This window comes from Blennius ocellaris (genome assembly GCF_963422515.1).
Source record: "Blennius ocellaris genome assembly, chromosome: 24".
NCBI classification, from domain to species: domain Eukaryota; kingdom Metazoa; phylum Chordata; class Actinopteri; order Blenniiformes; family Blenniidae; genus Blennius; species Blennius ocellaris.
The window spans coordinates 6887597-6895926 of record NC_137673.1 but is presented as its reverse complement, the minus strand read 5'-3'; the positions used below and the strand labels follow the sequence as shown (position 1 = coordinate 6895926).

Below are 8330 nucleotides of genomic sequence, written 5' to 3'. Positions count from 1 at the left end.
GGTTTAGCAGAGCAGCAACATTATTATTTCAGCAGGGGCGTGTTTAGCAAAGCTTTATAGCAGAGGAGCTTGATTAGCTCAGTAGTTTCCTGTTAAACTGCCTTTAGCATTGAGGTAATATACTAACAATCAAGCAAATCCAGCAAATTAGCAATTGCAGAGCAATCGGGTTTAGCGGAGCAGCGCACAATGAGATATCATTTTCAGCAGAACTGTAACAGATTTGACTGAGCATTACCGATTGATGTGCTTAACAGAGTTGCAGCAGCAACACGTTTGTACACTTGTTTTATTACATAAGAAGAAGCAAACACTCCAAACAAAATGTCTAATTGATGTGAAAACGCTCTATATTGGACACAGATATTGACACGTATTCTCCTTGCAGCCTCTCTGCCAGACCTTCTGACGGAAGCAGAGCAGCTGTGGAGGTGCTTCAGCGGTTCTTCACATGAGGCTCCAGTCCAGAATCCGGTGAGTTGAGAACCGAACGACAAACCCTCCCAGTCAGAAAAGACGACGAGCCGATGTCGTGTTTGCGCGGTGTCGGTTTGGTTGGGGTTTTCTCGGCTGCACTGCATCAAACCACCTGGAGGAGGTGTGTATGGGGGGGGGGGGGGGGGGGGGGGGGGGGTCAGGTTGACATGCTGTTTGCAGCTGACAGTTTCAGGATAATCACTCCAACACTCCTGTGAAATTCTCTAATAAGCCGCTCGCTGAATGTCAATCTGGCTTTACCTGGGCGAGGTGTATACTGCAGCAACCCCCCTCCCCTCCCCTCCCCCCCCCCTTCTTTTCTCTCATTCTGCCCACTGATTTGACAGCTGTTGTTCTTAATTTCCTCCCGGGTTATTTCTGGAGTTTCCATCTGGAGCTGCGCCCGGCGAGTCTGACGCTGGAGAACACACCTGGGCGCCGCCGCCACTACCCCCCCCCTCGCATTCAGCCCACATGCGCTCGGCCACACGCATAAATAACCGGCGCTCGTCCGCGTGGAGAATGAGTCCGCGAGATAACGCAGCCGGAAACACATTAAAATGGAAATGAGAAGAGAGCGGAGTGACGGAGTGCAACTCCTCACATTTTAATTGAAAGCGGTTCAAAGGCAACGTGTGAAATGTTGAAACTGAGGAATTTGTTAAATGTGAAAATGTTAAAACCCAATAAGTGGAGATCAGAGCTCGACTTGTTTCTCGATGACGTTGGATTTTTTTTATAATCGACACAATCTCTCGTCATGGTCTGCGATGCATCTTGTGTTCTTAACATCCACACGTTTGGTTTTGTATAGAAGTGTTCACAGACGGTGGTTTTCTGAAGTGTACGGTTCAGGGTGTGTTCACAGTCGCCGTTTTCTTTTTTCTTTTTTTTTGTAATAAAAATCTCTTCCGTCCTTGCAGTGACTTTCCCTGCACAAGTGTCTGATTTCAAGCCGCTGCTCTCGAAGAGCCTCACAGTTGACGTCAGAGATCCCTGAACTCCCCCTCCTGTCGACGATGAAACCGCTGCTCTGAAAACCCAGCAGCCTGCAGTCGTGGCGCCCGGCGTCCCACGCAGACGTCCACAAAGTGCCGACCCCCGTCATCATCTCTGCTACCGAAGGACTCGACCCCTCCGACGATCGTTTCACGGCAGATACTGAGACGGCTGTTTGCGAGATTGTGAAATAACCCCCGCCGGCGTCTCGACAACGATGCTGCTCTTTGCTTCCCGTCTGCAATCAGTCGGCGTCTGTTTGCCTCGGAGACACAAAGGTTGAGTGGCGTTTAACTGCAGGTCGTAGGGTTTTGAGTTTGGCGGTCGTGTCGGCGGCTAAAAGTAAAAAAAAGTCTTTGTGTCAGAGAAGGGATAAGAAGCACACAAGCTGCTTCATGTGTTTTCTTTAATATTGCACCACGGGCAGTTTGCTTTCAGTGGAGCTCAGATTAGTCTTGGTTGGAATGATGCTTTGTTTTTGTCCTCCTTTCACCCTCTTCATGCACACGTTTCTTTCGCTCGCCTTTCCTCCCCGACGGGTTGGCGGCGGCGATAATCCCATTGATCCAGAGAACCCACCCTGCTAATCCTCCAACAGGAAGTTTGTGGAGTTTGTCGTCTCCACGGCGGCGGATGTTTACTTGGAGCGCCGCGGCTTCCACGGATAAAACGCCGGGGCCTCTTTGTGGATGTATTGTCTGCGGACGCCCTCTTTCAACGCTTTATGGACTTGGCAGACGGAGAAACGGGAGACGAAGGAGCGTTTTGAGAGGAGCCCCGGGGAGTGAGTCAGCCCGACTTCGCTCGCCTCCCTCACCTTGTGCTGTGGGTTCTTACTCGCCGTCTCTCTTGAGATTCGCACTTATTCCTCTTTTAAATTCTCCCTATGGCTCCTTTTCCCTCATCTTTTAGCCTCTGGTCCTCCCCGGAGTCGCCTCCCGGGCCAGGGAGGGAAATTAGCACTCGCCACCTGCACCATGGTGGATGGAGCTTTTCCTCACAGATGATGTAACTTTTCTCTTTTCTAACAATTACCCTTGAGAATTAGAAGCTACTTCCGCTGGCCTCCCATGAAAAAGCTGTGGGGATTGTTGGTATACGTGTGTTGACGTTGAAGCGGCTGCTGAAGCACTTTAAAGACTGAAACCTTTGTCATTCGTACGTAGAGATCAGTTAAATGTGTTTGAAGTCGTTCCCCGGACGGGAGCAGATGTTGCTCTAAAACCTAAATCTACTTTTCAGCATCAGTGGAGCTTTTTCCAGATGTGTAATCTGCCCCTGGCCGTCGGCGCTAATGCAGGCCCGCACACTCGGAGAGGCTCTTCAGCCGCCGATAACAAGCTGGATGATCCCTGTTCTCTTCACAGCACGTGGTCCAGCACTCCCTTCATAATGTTTACCCCATAAATCTGATTTTCTTCTATATTAATGGACTAAAATTGCATTTTTAGACTTAAAATAGTGAAAAACCCTAATTATCCCTCTGTGGGAGTTGAAGATTTCCCTCTTTTTTTTAATGAAAGTGGGGTTTTATATCTTTCTTTTTTTTTTAATTTTCAGTTTCACCATGTGGTTTTTCTCACTCGAGGTGAAAGCCAGAATGAAATGGGTGAAAATACGAAGGAGCAGGTAAAAATGGGGGCAAATGGACAAACCCCTTCCAGGTGGAGCCGTGTGACTCCACTCCCACGCTCCGTCACCAACACCGAGAGAGCACTGGTAATACCGAGTACATCGAAAGGTAAAGAAAACACGCGTCACATCCGGCGAAGTTTATTTATACTCGGTCTTTTTAGGCCGGCTATAAAGAGGGAAGCCCAAATTCTGCCTCTTTGTGAACCGGCAGCCTCGTTCTGCCGGATCATAACAGTATAAAAAGATGATGCCCAGAGGCAAAAGCATGATATTTAATCCAGATTTAACGTTTTATTATCTCAGCGACCTATATGGAGGTGCCTCTAAGTGGGCCCTGGTGGGCTGCTCTTCCCCACTCAGCCGCTGAGTGCGGCGTCACCGGGAGCTTTTGTCCGGGTAATAGCGGCGGTAATGAGGCCCGACCTGCGCGCCACCTGCTTTACATGGAATCAAGTGATTTCTCTTTTCAGCCCCTAAAAACTCTTCCACAACTGTGATACTGTGAACACTAATGATCTGCTCAAGACCGATTCCTCCCCCGCCGACCGCTCCGACGTTTAGAGCAGATTCATTCATCATCGGGTCGGAGCGCCGCCGCGCCGGGGAAGAGACGAGCCCCCAGTTTATTAGCACTAACAAGTTGTTTTTTTTAAGACCTATTTGTCTCCTCAGAAGTCGTTTTTGGCTGGAGGAGGAGTGATAACATTGGACGAGCGAACAAATCCCCTTCAAGCTGTTCTCTGGTTCCTACGGCAACCGGCGGCGGCTTCTTTGTTTGTGGAGGTGTGAGTCACGGTCGGCCGGCTGCCTGCATATTGTTAGGAGAGTTCAATCCGAGGGAAGGAATATAATGACGGGGCAATAGACAGTTAATGCGAAAGAAGTGAAGTCGCCTCAGACGACTTTTATTTGACTTTTATTTGATCAATCATGTCTCTGATTGACGCGATTAATGAGAATGTCACTTCAAACCGACTTTTCAGACAATACGTGACACTCCTCTGTCCAAAATGTCTGCAGTCGTCTTAAAATCCCATCATCTCCAGCACCAGAGAGCCGATCGGCCTCCATTACCCAAGGCAGAAAACAGCTTTACACGTTGGCTTGGTCTCCATTCGTAAAAGCGCCACAGTGGCTTTTTAGTACTGAAACGTCTTTTAGTGGAAAGGTGGTCTTTGTTCATCGAGGCGGATCATTGGTTTCAGAAAGTCGGTGTCACTGGAGATCTACAAAATTCCCGCTTTTGTCGTGTTGTCAATTTGGAGAAACTTTTTTTTGTGTGTGGTTGTGGAATAAATCAACGTGTAGGAATTCATTGAATTCTTTCATGGATCCAAATAAACGATTCAGTCGAACTGGAAATCTCCATTACCAAAGGCAGGAAGTCAAACTCGCACAGAGTTGGGACTGTCGTGTTGCACAACAATGAGACATTCGTAGGAACGACGTCGGACTCGTTCAGTTTAACAGAACCTCAATGACGTTTTAATCTTTTACATGTTGTCTCACAAACTTTGATCAATTAAATGATTAATTCTGAATTCGCAAGGCGCCACGTCGTTTCTTTAGTATCACTGCAAGTTTGGTGCTTGATGGTCTTTTTTTCTGGCTGCTTTTTTTTCCCCAACTGATCTTTTCTGCTTGTAGCTCATGAAGAGATACAAGTTTAGACTCCGAGGTTCTTCCAGCAATCGATTTAAATTGCTTTGACTTCATGAGACGTGACTGTTGAGGCGAATGTAAAAGACGTGACAGTAGCGGAGTAGAAATGGACGAGGATTGCTTTCAGAACAGTCGGAGTGCGTCAGTGTTGTTATGCGAGAGCTTCTCCACAATAGAGCGACTCGATTGGAGCTACAGGCTCTTTCAGGCCCTTTGTGCATCTCTGCCTCTCTAAATTACATCATAATGCATCTTTCTTGGTTTGCGGCTTCTCGTCTGTGATTTGAGTGCGACCCGTGGCGGCGATGCAACACGTCTCGCTCAACAATCCCCCGTCCTTGCATCGCGAGTCATTAACCTCCACCAGTCCGCCCGGGGGCGGGGGGGGAGGCGGGGGGCCCAATCAACTCTCATGCTTTGTCAAACCCTCCCCAGCGCCTCCTTCATGCCAGACTGTGACATAAAGGAATCACCGTCCTGCATATTCATCGTCAGATATAATTGAAGTGGAGCCGAGCTGGTTGTGTTGCTGAGGCGTGGGGTGGGGGGTGGGGGGTGGGGGTCGTCGTGCGTCCTGGCGGGGGAACCAGGCAGAGACGACACATGAAAGGAGTGTGTGTGTGTGGGGGGGGGGGGGTCCAGCTCCTCTGAAGGAAGGCGATGATAAACAAGAAGCCGGGCTGTAAATAACGAGGCTAAATCACAGCCTCGGCTCTGATTGAACCGCCCCCCCCCCCCCCCGACCCCCCCCCGGCTGGGAATTGATTGGCCATTTCAACGCTGACAGCTAAATAAATAAACACAACTCGGAAGTTATGCACATTTAATGCGTGGATGGGATCAATGCTTGTTGTTCCTCGTGCACGACCCCCGTCCGAGTGATGGCGGCGGTTAATGCTGAGGAATTGAGCCAGGTGTCGGACCGGGGCGAGACGCGGCGGCGGCGGCGGCAGGCGAGGTCCCACGAAGGACTGGGCGGATGAAAGATGCCGAGGAAGGTGTGAGTGGACACGGCGAGGCTTCAGAACTCCTGACACCTCTGAGGGGAGCAGGAGGAAGATGAGGAGGAGGAGGAGGAGGAGGAGTGGAGGCGCCTCGGAGAGATCAAAGGTGCACTCAAGGGCTCGACTCTGACGGGCCGGAGAGGTGGAGCAGGAATGAAAAGTCAGAGACGATGAGCAGCGAGAGGCTTTGAGGAGACCAGAGGGAAGCAGGGAGGACACACCAATCCTCCTACCTGCCGCTGCAGACGCAACACAACCCCACATCTTTGATTTCCAACGCACTCTCCCTGAAAGCTTCCCTGCGTTTGCATTGACGCAGACGTCGACACTTAAGCCTCGGCTAAAAGCGTCGCAGGAATTGTCCCCCCCCTTTTGCGTTGCACAGAGGATTTCAAACATAATCAGTTGAAGAATCACATCTTGTTTTGCCGTCTAAAGATAGTGCCGCTCACATTTGCTGCGAAGTGAACAAATCCAATAAGAGCCTGAAGGGACGTGAAGTGACGTTCAAAACAAGGTTCATTTAAATCTCCGTACTTTGATTTTTGGCAAGAATTAAGTCACTTTTTTTGTCATTTTGTGGGTTCGGCAGCTTCCTGTTGTGAATACAATCCTGTTATAATGCATACTGCTTGTTGGAAAACAGACCTGGTCGTTCTGAATTGGAGCACAACACCAAGCTGGAAAGATCCAATGTTTATCAGTTATTTGTGTTCTTCTGGAATCCTTTTTAATAAAAAAAACAAAACAAAAAAACAGATAAATCCAACATACAACGCAGTTCTTTTATTTGTTCTTAAATGTTTTCTTCCTTCAGATGAATTTTCTTTGGTGAAAAGTGGGAAAACGGCACTTTTGAGTGGAATAGGAAATCGTTACCTAACAAGTCGGATTGATTGAAATGGAAGAGAAGTTGAATGAAAAGGAAGATAAAAACACGGAGGACGGACGCGGCTCAATAAACTGCTTAGCGTGTTTAATGCCAAACTGAGGATCGTGTTTCGCCGCTGAAGGAACCAACAGAAGTATTGACTCCTGGTACTGAAACATCACAAATAATCTAAATCCACCGTTGCTTTTGAAAGTATCAAGACATTTCAAGTATTTCAAGATCTTTCTCCACAAACAAAACCTCTCCGATCGATGTTCGCGGGACACGAGGATGTGAATAACCGGCTCCGTCAGTCGGATCCTCTGAATTGTGAAAAGTCTGGCTGGATCGATCGCACGGCGGTGCGTCGCACGCCGCCGCTGTCATGGTGTGGATAGAAAAAGTGCTCTTTCATCTCTCCCTACGTGAGAGAATTGGTTGCACTTTAGTTCTCATTTTGAGATGGTAAAAAGCTGATGCGCTGACATTCTCCGAGGAAACTGCAGGACAGAAACACTCCAGATAATTCTCCGCCACTGCTTTCAATTTTGTTTCAGCCATTTAATTTAACCTTTGAGGTCTCCATAGGGGTTCTTCCTTTCACTTTCCACGGCTTGGGACAGAATCCATTTTCTTCTTCAGTTGTCTGAGTGCTTGTAATTTGACACCAGCCCCATTATTAAATATCTTTACTTATGGATTAAGTTGCTTTTTTTTTTTTTTTTTTACACATATTATTTCTAAGCTGATTCTCTTAAATGATACAAAGCAAAGCGATTGGATGGAAAGTCATTCAACGTGTGTGAGATGGTGCAGGTGTTCTGTCTGTTTTTCTGTTTAATTTTTATTATGTTTCCAGTTCAGATTTAGAATTTAGAATTGCTGCACGACTTCGCATGGTCTTACCCTCCGACCTTTGTCTGAACAAGTACGTGTCAACAACTGTAACATCCGTCATCCGGGCTCTCCTCCCACTGCTCCACAACAACAAGACAATGTGATGTAATTTCATACAACTCAGTCTGACAAACTGGGATACAGTGCAAGATATAATACAGTATGATACAATACGATGAGGTTCAATGCAATATGACTGAATACAGTGTGCGATGATATGATACAATATGGTGTGATATGATGTGATCATGCAATAAAATGCAATAAGATCTATTATGATAAAACATAATACAATGTTTTAATTTATATTTTGATACAGTGATGTACGACAACATACATACACACATACATACCTGATGTATCTAATTAACTGAAAAGGGTAGGTGATTAAATACAATATCATTTGATGCAAATATGGTCTGTTGTGATACAAATATGATACCATGTGATACATTATGATATAATGGAATAGAATATGATGCAAATATAGTGTGTAATGATACAATATAGAACATTGTCATGCGATATTTTGCATTGCGATGAGGTTTCCGTCATATTTTCGTTGACCTGGACCAATATGAGCCAAATGGTTCCAGTTCGATGTCCTGCCCTGCCGGACTCTTGGCATCAGATGTCGTCTTCTGTCTTGCGCCTACTTCCTGCAGGTCCATCGATGTAAGAACACCGACTGTAAATGCTCCAGTCATTAATTGCGTAGCTTCTGTTTAAAGACATTTGGGGACCAAAAAAGGACTAATTTGGCCAATTTTGCACGTTTTGCTGAA

At 47.1% G+C, this 8330-nt stretch overlaps 1 protein-coding gene across 1 annotated transcript in view; it reads left to right on the top strand.

The window, feature by feature from the left end:
• The first annotated feature begins 340 nt into the window (after positions 1-340).
• The window catches only part of LOC308147372 (beta-1,3-galactosyltransferase 1-like), a 63567-nt gene continuing 55577 nt past the window's right edge, over positions 341-8330 (top strand). Inside the window, exon 1 of the mRNA XM_080519492.1 lies at positions 341-474. The gene's annotated coding sequence lies outside the window, so the exon portion shown is untranslated. The remainder of the gene's footprint in view (positions 475-8330) is intronic.